This window comes from Piliocolobus tephrosceles, chromosome 20 (genome assembly GCF_002776525.5).
Source record: "Piliocolobus tephrosceles isolate RC106 chromosome 20, ASM277652v3, whole genome shotgun sequence".
Classification (NCBI taxonomy): domain Eukaryota; kingdom Metazoa; phylum Chordata; class Mammalia; order Primates; family Cercopithecidae; genus Piliocolobus; species Piliocolobus tephrosceles.
In genome coordinates, this window is record NC_045453.1 from 32,245,500 (window position 1) to 32,259,178 (window position 13,679).

Sequence of the window (13,679 nt, forward strand, 5' to 3'; positions counted from 1 at the left end):
ATTTTATTTTATTTATTTTATTTTATTTTATTTTATTTTTTATTTTATTTTATTTATTTTTGAGAGGGAGTCTTGCTCTGTCGCCCAGGCTGGAGTGCACTGGTGCGATCTCGGCTCACTGCAAGCTCCGCCTCACGGGTTCACGCCATTCTCCTGCCTCAGCCTCCCAAGTAGCTGGAACTACAGGCGCCTGCCACCACGCCCGGCTATTAATTAATTAATTTATTTATTTTGTTTTTAGTAGAGATGGGGTTTTGCTGTGTTAGCCAAGATGGTCTCGATCTCCTGACCTTGTGATCCGCCCACCTCGGCCTCCCAAAGTGCTGGGATTACAGGCATGAGCCACTGCGCCTGGCCTCAATTTTAAATTAATAATTCAACAGAGCGGATTTATCTTTCAACTTGTTAAAGTCAAAACAAAACGAAAACTTTTGAAAAATTACCACTGAAAAGAACCCAGAAAATAAGAAAACATATCATGAAAGAAAGCTCTGGCCTAGATCACGCACGCACCCCTGTGGGTCTGCAGTCACCAGCAACACTGAGATGGCTGATGGGTGCTGTTCTTCAGGATGAAGCAAAACTATTGCTCAGGAGGATAGCCATGCTGTCCCTAGTCAAGGCTGCCTTTGTTCACCTCTTCAGCCGGCAACTCTCCAGTGCCCAATGTACCACCCTTTCTGGAAGTCCAAATGGACTGGATGGCATTGTCTATCTAGAGCGGGACGTGGTCCCAGCACAGCCACTCCCTCTCCATCTCCCCAACCCATCTACCCAGCAGACCTGAAGGAAACCCCACCGACTCCATTGTGTTCTCTTTGTAGATAGAGCCTGTTTTCCTCCCCAACTACACAAAGGACTCAGATTTCCACCCTGGTCTCTGGCCTGCTGGCGAAGGTGTCTGGACCAAGTGCAACTCAGCCAGCCATGGGAGCTCCTGGCTATGAATGGATCTTTCTGCTGTCCACTTCCTCTCAGAGGGAGATGGACACCCACAGTGGGTGTTGTTGGGTGGGCTCAACCCTCACACTGCCACTGCCTGTGATGGTCCCTTATACACAGGAGCTCCTGTTTCATCAAATTGCTGTTGTGATGGTTTGTTATATTCTCTCCCTCCAATCAGAGAGGGACTCAGAGGGTTACCTCAGACATAAACTCAAAAGATGGGGTGAGTGAGAAAGTGAGACAACAGGAATGAACTCAAGGGTGAGGAACACCAGCAGCTTGGGGAGAGGCGAGAGCACAGATCACCCTCTTTCCTCCCCGGGTCCTGTCATCCCAGGTCCCTGCCAGAGGCGGGTGGACCTCACGCTGGGCTCTGAGCCTGTGCTTTCCAGAGTAGGGGCCCGATCACCCTCGGCTACCTGGCTGTGGACTGGGATAATATAAAGCCCCTGGCACATCTTCTACTTTGAAAACTTAGAAAATAAAAAAAGACCATTATTTTATACCCCAAAAGACATGCAAAAATAGGGAGAAAAACATCAAATTTTAATTAACTTTAAAGCTCAAGAAGGAAAAAAAAAATGATAGAAATTAAATGCTTTCATCCTATCACTCCAGACTCACCAGGGTACGTGGTGACCTTCTATTTGTTCAACTTGGCAAGAATTTGATGGAAAAATTGGTGAAGACTTGCTGTAGCCTCTCTCTCAGCTGTTAGAAACATAATCACATCCATGGACAGGTATGTGGCTCACGCCTGTAATCCCAGCACTTTGGGAGGCCGAGGCAAGCAGATCACCTGAGGTCAGGGGTTTGAGACTAGCCTGGCCAACATGGTCACTAAAAATACAAAAAATAGTCTCCACTAAAAATACAAAAAAAAAAATTAGCCAGGCATGGTGGTGTACACCTGTAGTCCCAGCTACTTGGGAGGCTGAGGCACAAGAATTGCTTGAAACTGGGAGGCGGAGGTTGCAGTGAGCAGAGATCACACCACAGCACTCCAGCCTGGGTGACAGAGCAAGCAAGACTCTATCTAAAAAACAAAACAAAACAAAAAAAAGAAACTTAATCACATCCACAATTCACAGTGCAAAGCAATTACATGGCAGCACGACTGTTCTAGACATTTCTGGATGTTAGTATCATTGCTGTTGATATTCTCCTTCTTGTTCTCAAACCAGCTCCATGCTGCTCCATGCCAGCGCCTTGCCCGCCTTCTTCCCTCACTCGCTCCCACATTCTAGCCTCTGAAATTCCATGATTCTGCTGTGTCCTGTGCCAGAGGAGGCTGTCTCGTTAGACCAGTGGTTCTCCGATCTGGCCACTCATGAACCTCACGTGGGGTGTGTTTGAGAATATACTCATGTTCCCAGAGATACTGACCTAAGTGAATGGAATAGGGCTGAGCATCAGGATTATTTAAAGATCTGCAGGTGGTTCTGATGCACAGCCTGTTAAAAAGCTGCTGTCCAAGACCCCTGTGTGTGGACGGAATTGCAGGTGGACCCGCCACCCCTCCAGGAGATCTCTCTGTACCAGAATGAAGGGTTTTAGGGTTAATGCTGTGCTGTGGCAACCGGTTGCCGGGTTCCCGTGCGCTGTGGGATGGGCTGACCACGCCCCACCCTTGATGAATTATTTGCCAATTCAGATGTGGTCATCCATGAACCGAAATCTGGACTAGACAAAGTCTAATACAAGGCTACTGTCTCCTATACTCAAATATCCAGAGAGTGGTGTCTTAAGCTCTCATATGTTAAGTTTGGGGAATTTGTCTTCTTCCCTCTGGAAATCTAGATAAGACACAAAGTGAGCATCATCCTGAGGATACCTTGTCCTGGGAATATTGGAGATTGATGATGTTTCTTTTTTTTTTTTTTTTTGAGATGGAGTCTCGCTCTGTCACCCAGGCTGGAGTGCAGTGGCCAGATCTCAGCTCACTGCAAGCTCTGCCTCCCGGGTTTATGCCATTCTCCTGCTTCAGCCTTCCGAGTAGCTGGGACTACAGGCGCCCGCCACCTCGCCCGGCTAGTTTTTTGTATTTTTTAGTAGAGACGGGGTTTCACCGTGTTAGCCAGGATGGTCTCGATCTCCTGACCTCGTGATCCACCCGTCTCGGCCTCCCAAAGTGCTGGGATTACAGGCTTGAGCCACTGCGCCCGGCCACTGATGATGTTTCTAATGGCTGAGAGAGGGGCTTGGAGATTGGGGACCACGGGGACATACAGGTCTCATCCAGGCAGCTCCTGGGACACCTCTTCAACCAGGCTCTGGCTCTCAGGGACCGAGAAACCCAGCCCAGGGCAAGCCCTCCCCTGGGGGAAACAGCTCAGAGCCCTCAGCACCACCATGCAGAAGCAGTTTCTCTTGCTCCTGGGGAAGAGGCCTGGGGACTTTCCTCTCAAATGCTTACCCTCCAGCTGGCTGCCTCCAACCAAACAGCAATTCTTCTCCTCATTCAGAAACTTTAGAACTTTCTCCCGGCTACTTTAAATGGCACTTTCTTTGCATCCATCCTCTTTAGGCCTTCAGCTTTCACATATGGGCTCCCCCCTTGTCCGAGTCCTGTGTTGGGGTACAGATATGCCCACAAATGGGGTGAGACACTGTTCAAATAACGGACCGTACAATCTGTCATGACACTGGTGTGTGACAGCCTTCAGACACCACTGTGTGTACATGTCTCTAGAAGCACAGAGGTGAGGCCCCTTACTCACATTTTATAGGACAGGGCATGGAGATAGAAAGGCATAAAAGGAGAATTTTTAAAAATTACCTGCACTGAGATCTTGAACCCCCAGGAACCCAGTGCTCCCCAATTGCTGTGTCCCTCGACACACAGAGGGTGAGGGATCATGACCTGGAGGTGCTTGGGGTATCGGGGGAGCATTGCGCACCCCTGCTCACCCCAACCTGCAGCTGTCTGGGCAGCTGCAGGGACACCAGGCCTTTGGAGGAGACTGCTGTCTCCAAATTCAGCATGCGGGTCATGGAGGCGTGCGGGTCATGGAGGCATGCGTGTCCTCTGTGCTCACGAACGTTCCTCTCCCTCAATCACTTCCTGACCTCATTTAGACAGGCATGACTCTCTCTCCTCAAAACATACAATCCTTTTCTCCTCTGGGAACTCTGGCTCTGCTGGGGAGCGCTGCCAACTGGATTCTAAAGAAGAGGAGTGGCCGGGCGCAGTGGCTCACACCTGTAATCCCAGCACTTTGGGAGGCTGAGGCAGATGGATCACTTGAGGTCAGGAGTTCGAGACCAGCCTGGCCAACATGGTGAAACCCCATCTCTACTAAAAATACAAGAATTAGTCAGACGTGGTGGCGCATGCCCGTAATCCCAGCTGCTCGGGAGGCTGAGGCAGGAGAATCGCTTGAACCTGGGAGGTACAGGTTGCAGTGAGCTGAGATTGTGCCACTGCACTCCAGCCTGGGCAACATATCAAGACTCAGTCTCCAAAGAAAAAAAAAGAGAAGTGTTTGCCATTTCCCGGCATCACATAGCCCTGTGGTTTAGTCTTGGGTTAAAACTGCATCTTCCTCAGTGTGGATGACGGGGGCTGCCTCTGGTGTTGGAGGCCTGCTGAGTTCCTGCGCTGTTCCTGAGCTCCTGCTCCAACCACACAGCAGCCCTGTGTCCCACGGTGCCCAAGAGGGGACTGAGCTCCCACAACGAGGCGCTACACCAGGTGGCAGTGTCATGGAGTGGACGTGATCCCAGGACTTAAAGGAATACTTCGTATCCTCGTGCAAATACAGCTGTAACATTTTTGTAGAATACCAAATTCAAAAGCATTTTTCTTAGGGAAAAGGGTATTCCAGAGGAACTGGTGTTTGCATTCAGGCCACCTCCGTCTCTCCCCTTTTCCCTGCCCATGATGTCCTCACAGGTGGGAACCCCTCAGTCCCCTCTGACCCAGGAGGTCTTTGGGGGCGATGTATGAAGGAACAGTTCAGCTTTGTCTCGGCACTAAGAGAAAGGGCAATGATGGACACCAGCCCCTGGTTACACTGCGTCTCGCCAAGTGCCAGGGCTGTCCTTACTCTCACTTCTCAACTCGGGGTGATTCTGTGTCCCCAGGGAACAACTGGCAGTGTCTGGAGACATTTTTGGTTAGCACACAAGGTGGGCGCACCCCTGGCATCTATCGAGTGACGATGGGGTGCTGTGAAACACCCTGCAATGCATGAGGTGACCCCTGCCACAGAGGGTCACCAACCCACCCTGGCAATATTGTCGAGGCTGAGGAGCTCTTCCTGTGGCTGCTGGAACGACCACACACTGGATGCTTGAAAGCAACAGAGAAGTACTCTCTCCCTTCTAGAAGTCTCAAATCAAGGTCCGTGCTCCCTCTGGTGGCACCACGGGAGAAGCTGTCCCTTGCCGCTCCCACTTCTGCCAGCTGCCGGGTTCCTCAGGGGTGCCGTCCTCACTCCAGTCTCCAGGGCCCGCATCTTCAGGTCTGTCTCTGCTTCGGCTTCACCCTCTCCTCTGTGTGTACCAAGTCTCCCTCTGCCTCCCTCGGATAAGGATACCCACGGCCGCATCCGGGACCAGGGATAATCTTTCCTCCTTCAGATCTTAGCTTCATCCCATCTGCAAAGCTGCTTTTTCCCTGTGAGTTCACATTTACAGTTTCCAGAGATTAGGACATGAGTATCTTTTGGTGGCGGGTGTTACTATTCAGCCAACCACACATATGTTGACAAAATCCCCACAGCACTCTATCAGGTAAGCTCCTAATAATGGCCCCATATTACAGATGGGATAACTGAGGCACAGACAGGTGAAGTCACCCACTCCGTGCTGGGGCTGGGATGGAACCTGGGCTACAGGATCCGGCATTCACCCTGAGGTTCTGCTCAGCCCTGACCGCCTTGGCAGACACAGAGTGGCAATGCAACTCCTCAAACTCAAGCAACTCCACTTTCTCACGGACACAGCGCTCAAACCCTCAGGACAAGTGTGAAGATCCCAGTGTGGAAGAGTCGGATTTAAGAATCACGATCATTAAATCAGGAAGATGCCTTTCCGTTTGGATTTTGCAGGATGACTGTGCTTTTATATTTGGTAAGATAATGTAAAACTTCTCATTGATATGAATTTTAAAAAATATGTGACTTGTTGGGAATTTTCCTCCAGAGTGCTGTGTACACCGTCTTGGATCTGAAGGTGGGTTAGTTTGCCGGAGCTGCCGTAACAAAGCACCACGAACCAGGTGGCATAGAACAGTGGAAATTCGTGGTCCCACAGTGCCAGAGGCTGGCAGTGTAGAATCAAGGTGTCGGCATAGTTGGCACCTTCTGAGGCCTGGAGGAAGGATCTGTTCCAGCTTCTCCAGCATCTGGTGTCCCCAGGTGTCCCCTGGCTTGTGACAGTCATCCCCATGTTCCCATGGCATTCTCTCTGATTCTGTACAATATCTTCTTTCCATGCGTCTGCATCCAAGTTTCCCCCTTTTATAAGGACACCAGTCATATGGATTAGGGCCCTGATCTCTGGTATGACCTCACCTTGCCTAACTGCATCTCCTAAGGTTCTATTTCCAAATAAGGTCACTTTCTAAGGTACTTCGGTTTCAGAACTTCGACACAGAAATTTTGGGGGACCACAATTCAACTCACTGCAAAAGAATTCTATACTGAACATTCTTGAGACAAGTTTTACTCTGTCTGTAGAGTAAAAGAAAGTTTTAAGAAAGGTGCAACTTCTCTATGCTTGCTACTTTTGTTTTTATTAATATCACCATTACTTGTGGTTTCATGTCTGAACCCCTTTGGTCCTGCCACAGACCCAGCTGCCCTGGTGCCTGTGGCCTCAGCCTCTGTCATCCTCAAGTCCGGGCTGTGGGTGACCATTTAGTACAGGCCACTGAAGCCTGTGTCCACATACTCCAGCCACAGATCCTCAGGGACACACCCACTGTTGCATGAGTTACTCATCGTGGTGAGGGAAATGCTTGCCATAGAGAACCACAGGGCTTCTCAGGAAAACGATGCTATTAAAACCTACTACATCAATTATTTGCCTGGGCTTGGGAAAGTGGGGGCTTTCAGGGTTGGCATGTGAGATGGGAGTAAGTGTCTTTCAGACCTCTGCCCCAAATATAATCTGACCTGGGGTCAGACCATGCTGGATCAATGACGTGGGACAGCTGCATGACCACTCATCAATTAATTACACTTTCTGGCCACAATGTCCTCAATCAGATAAGAATAGGCCTGCCATGGTGGCTCAAGCCCATAATCCCAGCACTTTGGGAGGCCAAGGCGGGCAGATCACCTAAGGCCAGGAGTTCGAGACGAGCCTGGCCAAAATGGTGAAACCCCAGCTCTACTAAAAATACAAAAATTAGCCAGGCATGGTGGCAGGTGCCTGTAATCCCAGCTACTTGGGAGGCTGAGGCAGGAGGATCACTTGAACCTGGGAGGTGGGGGTTGCAGTGAGCTGACTGCACCATTTCACTCCAGCTTGGGCATCAAGAGTGGAACTCTGTCTCAAAAAAATGAGAATGTTAGCATGTACCTTGCAGGACTGAGTGGAAGAGAGCATGTGAAGTGCCCACAATGGCCCCCAAATTAATGGGAGCTCCTATTTAATCAGATCACCATTGTTGAGTATGTATTCATGCACCTTCTAGTCTCCATGAGAATTTTATGGGTCGCATTGACACACAGAGCAGAGCAGAACAACAGAAAACTGCATGTGTTGGGATGTGAAATGGGCTGGGGCGAGGCTGGAACATGAACCACCTGCCCCTGACCTGGGCACATGCAGAAGGGCTGCCTCTTGGGCTCAAGCCCTGGCTGAGGGTTGCTCACCCTCAGGGGCCCTTGTCCACGTGCTGGAACTATGTGAAGTTTAAGGACACACTTGGTGTTTCTTATATCTTACAATTCTACAATTAAACATATCATCATTTTACTCATCACAAATATGTCTAACTTAGGGAAACGAAAATGTAAGGATTTTGAAAGATAAAGCAATATAATTCAAAGACATTTAAGCAATGGACCAAACCCCTTAATCTTAAGAGCCTGACCTCTGCAGGGACCCAGAGCATCTCTTCCAATAAAGGTGATACACAAAGAACTGGAAAAGTTGGGCTGTCATCTTTGTAGCATCTACCAGAGAGAAATGCAGTTGCTTCCCATGACTGACAATTGTCTCTGAGTTAAAAACAAAGTGATTATCCAGCAGCAAAACCATCCTTGTTTATATTTTAATTGTTAATATTGCTACTATTGTTATTTCCTTTTCATTTCAACTGGATTAGGTACCATTCCCTGCTTGTCTACACTTTACAATTAGCGAGGCAGTCTTTAAAAATATCCAATACCAAGAAGCTCTGCTCCTGCTTAGGCTGTAGAAAGTCACAAGAGATTGTTGCTCTCACCTTACATGAATAATCTATGAGACTGTAAGTGTTTTGAGCCCATCTGAAAGCGGAGGCTACGAGGCAACCTAGTAAAGTAGATTCCAGGAAGTGACAAGACCCTCTGAAGACAGGTACATACAAACTCTTTCACCTTGGGCAGAGATGGAAGGAATAGGTGATCACCCTAAAAGTGCTAGGGGAAAACAGGTGAAATTGTAACAACTCTTAAAGGCTGCTGACACAGGCTAGCATGACAGTTTGGAACACAAGGAAGTCTAGACACAAGGGGTTCCACACTCTCTTGTTAGCTCTTTTCCCTGGATCTCTGCTAGATGCTGGTGAGAAAGATCAAGAGCAGGGCAGGAAACAGAGAGCCTTATGAGGAGCCGCAGGAACAAAGCCCATGTGTTTCCCCAACTCTCCTCTCTCATGACACTATAGCCTCAAGATGCGGAAGAGCTGGAAAGCTCCCTACTCACTGTTCTAAAGCAAAGATCTATTCCCTTGAGGGGAGGGGGAGTGTGGAAAATAGGTCAATGGAACATTTCCAACTGAAACACAAAGAAGAAATTAAAAAACAAACAAAAAACATAAAAGAGCATTCAAGAACTCCAAGACAATATCCAATGATCTAAAATACCTGTAACTGGAGTCCAGGAAAGGGAAGAGAGAGAGAACAAGGAAGAAGATATATTTAGAAACTTCTCAGCAATGACCTCATCAGCATTAATAAAATACAACAAACTGCAAATCCCAAAAAGTCAGAGAACACAAAGCAGGATATATGCAAAAAAAAAAAAAAAAAAAAAAAAAAAAAACCTTGATGTATCACAGTCAAGCTTATAAGAAGTGAAGATAAGGAGATCTTAAAGACATCCAGAGAATGAAGAAACATTACATACAGAAAGACAAAGATGTCAATTACAACAGACTTCTCATCAGAAGATATGTGAGCCCAAGACAATGGAGCAACATTTTTAATACTGAAAGCAAGAAAAACCCCTATCAGTGTAGAATTCTACATTCAGTGAAAATATCTTTCAATAATGAAAATGAAATAAACTTTTTCAGAGAAATGAAAGCTTAGGAAAAATGCGACCTATATCCTGCACTAAAGAAATATGTATGTTCTTCCGGAAGAAGGAAAATAACATGAGTTGGAAATTTGTATCTACACAAACAAACGAAAAAAACTTAAATGATACAGTAAACATATAAGATACCTCTAAAAGGTATGGAAAAGTAGAAAATATTTGATTGTCTAAAGCAAAAATAGTAAAAAATATTGTGTGGGCTTATAACATACATAGAAATAAAGTTTAGAACAAAGGAAAGGCAGCACAAAAAATGGGAGGGAATGTACATACAATGTGGTAAAGTCTCTTACCCCATCTGGGAAATGGTATAATATTATTTGAAGGTAGGCCACGGTAAGTTAAAAACGTATATTGTAAGCCCTAGGGTAACCACTACAAATTGAAACAGTGAGTTGTAGTTGATGACCTCAAATAGAACATTTTTTAGAAGAGAAGAGACATAAATCCAACCACATTGATAATACATTAAATGACAATAACCTAAATACTCCAATTAAAAGGCAAAAAGCAAGACTCAACTATTTTCTATATACAAGAAATTTACTTTAGCTATAGAACTGTTAAAAGTAAAAGGATGAAAAAAGACCTACCGTGAGAACATTACTCGAAAGAAAGCAGGACTGACTATATTGACATTGAAGAGTGTAGATTTCAGAACAAAGAACATCAGGAACAAAAAGGGACATGGCAAATGCTAAAGGGGGCAATTCATCGAGAAGATGGATAAATCTGTATACACCAAATAATAGGGCTTCCAATTACATAAGGCAAAAATTGATAGAATTGAAAGGAGAAATGGACAAATCCAAAATGTTTTGAGTCGTATAAAGGCAAATCCAACCACGTGACTGATGCACGCTGTCCCTGCCACCCATTTTTGTCTCAACTCTCTCCTCCACAACCTAGAGTTTCCCACTAGCCCAGGGCCCTGTGTGACATCAAGGGATTATGTGAAGTTTTAGAAGAAAACTAGGGCAGTTTTCTGCAGGATAATAATAATAATAGCAGATATTTCTGGTGTCCTTGTACTGTGCCAGCTATTATTATGTCCTTTGTTTGAATTTCCTCATTTCATCTTCAAAACAATCCTATGTGTTCAATCCTATTTACTACAGTTTTACAGATGACGAGACTGCAGCACAACAAAGTTAAGGAATGAGCCCAAATCGCCAGGAAGACAGAGGAGCTTAACCGCTAGACAGGGCTACACTGCCCTTCTTTTTTTGTTAAAATATGTAGAAAGGTGATATTTTCAATGTTAAATGCATAAATGTTAAAATAAATGTATCATTTCATAGAATACAAATCTGAGGGCATTTTTAGGAGAAATTATGGACATCCTCTTAGGAGAAAGCAAGAAATCTAGGAACACCAAGGATCCAGTCTTGCTCACCTCAGGCTCCCTGAGAGAAGATACAGCCTTCTGGGCCTTCAGGAAGACTTCTGGAGCAAAGCGTGAAGGATTCAAAGCAATTCCAATGATGAACTCTAAAGTTTTAGGGTCAAAAGTAGTCTTTCAATTGTGATTTTTCATCGCAATGGAGTTTTACATTTTACATTGCAATATAAGTTTTAAACATTTTCTTGTGGAATGGCTACATGGTGCATTTCCAAGGGTCTGCAGACTCCTATGAAGAAATACTGAGATATATGGCCAGGCACAGTGGCTCCCATCTGTAATCCCAGTGCTTTGGGAGGCCAAGGTGGGCGGATCGCTCGAGCCCAGGAGTTCGAGACTAGATTGGGTAACATGGCGAAACTCCACCCCTACAAAAAGTAAAAATAAAATACTGAGATAAAAGATTCAAGTAAGATAAGATTGTTTGCTTGTTTTCCAATAAGCAAACAAATGTTGGGAAGCACAAACTCCCCACATCAGCATCCTTACTTTTATGGTATTATTACTGCTGTTGTTTTCTCTATTTGTCCCAGGTCACACCCTTGCTCTGCCTTGTCCTAATGGGCAGGACAGTGTCTGTCCACTTAGAGCAGAGGCTGTTGATGTGACCTCCTTCAACACTTCTCTCCTTTCTGGCCCTCATCAGTGATATGATCAATCGTCATCTTCCCAGCTACTGGGAAGAGTCCTGACCTCCAGGCTTGTACTCTCAGTGACCTATTTGTCCTCCAAAGCTAGATGATGCTCTTCTATTCTCATGCTCCTGTCTGGTATGATCTGATCAAACATTTCATAGCACAGGTGTGTGATTTGTATAAATTAATGAACCTTTCCAGACCTCTGTGTCTTTTATCATACAAAAGAAACACTCCTATTGTTGGTCAAGATCTAACAGGAGCACGAGAAGACTTCTGGCAGTCCCTGGCACATAATAGCCCCTGTACAAGTGCAAGCTCATGTTTAATCAGATCACCTTTGTTTTGCATGTTTTACGCTCACTCTTCATTCAAAGAGGGTTCAGACACACAGTAGCACATATATTAGAACAGCACAATAGAGATTTGGAAAGAGTGAGAAAGGAGAGACAAAGGGAATGAAAACCAGGGTCAGGTTTTCCATGAAATGGACCGGAGGTGAGGCTGGGGTACAGAATGTCCACTGTGCAGCCCTGAGCACTCGCTGGAGGGGCTGGGCTGCCTGGGCTCCAAGCTCCTGCCTTGGACGCTGTGCACACGTCCAAGCATGTCCTGGGGGTGTTTGGCCACGTTCCGGGCTTATGTAAAGTTACAAGACAGACCTGATGCACCTTATACCTCAAAGTTCCTAAACTTAAAAATGTATACATGAATAAATATCATCTATATCCATATATCAGTTTTTGTATTCAAAGTAGCAGGTGTTTAATAGGAAGTAAAATATTAGAACCCCTTACAACTTAAGGCACAAGAAGCACAATTCTAAGAAACCTGATGCTTGCACCCCAAACTTGATTCTGTGAGCCAGGCCTCTGAGAGTTCCTGGTAGGTTTCCTCTGTCCCCCTCAGAAGGTTTCTGGGGGAACCTGGGGGGATTCGATGGTGACCATGCTTCCTGGGGTATGCTCACTGGAGGAGTCAGTGCCTAGAAGTGAAAACAACTGGTGAGAAACCTTCCCCTTCCTGCTTATTTCTGTACCAGCTTGTCATCTCTGTTATTGTGCCCCTCTTTCTTCTTCTCATCCACTCTGCAGTTTTGATGCCATTTTGTGCCCTAACGCTCACCACCCCTGGCTGTGTTCCAGCCTCTAGGAGACAAACAATGGTTCTTTCCTCTAGAAAATAATAATGCAACCATGGTGGTGTGTCTGAATTATACGGTGTGTGCAGGGGGTGCTTTTAGAATATGTTGATACTTAGAACCCCTCCCTAGCTATTCTTATTTAATTGTGCTGGTGTTAACTGGTATAGACTTTTAAAAAAATCAACCCAATTGATTCTGTTTTATAGCTTGGGTCAAGAAATATTATCCCAGAACAACATAGACCCAATAAGCAGCTTGTGTACCACCTCCGTCTTGTGAGACAGACATCCCTAATCAATCACTGTGATTGGCAGAATTCTAAGACGAGTCTCATGATCTCTGTCTCTTGGTGTTACACCTTGAATAATCTCCTTCTCTTCAGTCTGGGGAGAACTGGTGACTTGCTTCTGGCCAACAGGACATGGCAAAGGTGATGGGCTGTCATTCCCTTCATAAGGTTACATTATCTTCAGGTGGGAGAGAGACTCCCCAGCTAGCCTTGAAGAAGCAAGCAGCCATTTTGTGAGCTGCTTCCCAAACAAGTCACAGGTCAGAGGGCTACAGGCACCTCTAGGCACCTGAGGGCTGACCACCCGTGAGCTACTGGAGTCCTCAGCCATACAACCAAAGGGACATAAATTCTGCTAACCATCACGTCAGTGAGCTTGGAAGTGGGTTCTGCCCCAGTCGAGTCTCCAGTTGAGAACTCAGTCCAGTGAGGCCTTGGTTGCATTCTGGTGAGACCCAGAGAACCCAATGAAGTTGTGCCCAGACCCCTGACCCATGGAATCTGTGAGATAATAAATGAGTGTTGTTTTAAGCTGTGAGATTTAGGCAATTTGTTATACAGCATACTATATGGATACAGTAATGAATGTCATCACCTAGGACAGGAGGAGGCCCTGCAGTCTTTAGCACTCCAGTCCAGGAAGCTATGGCCACTAGCTAAATGTGGCCTCTGAGATGAAATCTGTTGAAATTTGTATTAGTTTCCCATTATTGCTATAACAAATTACTGCAAATTGAGTGCTTAAACAATACACATGTATTATCTTACAGTTCTGGAGTTCAGAAG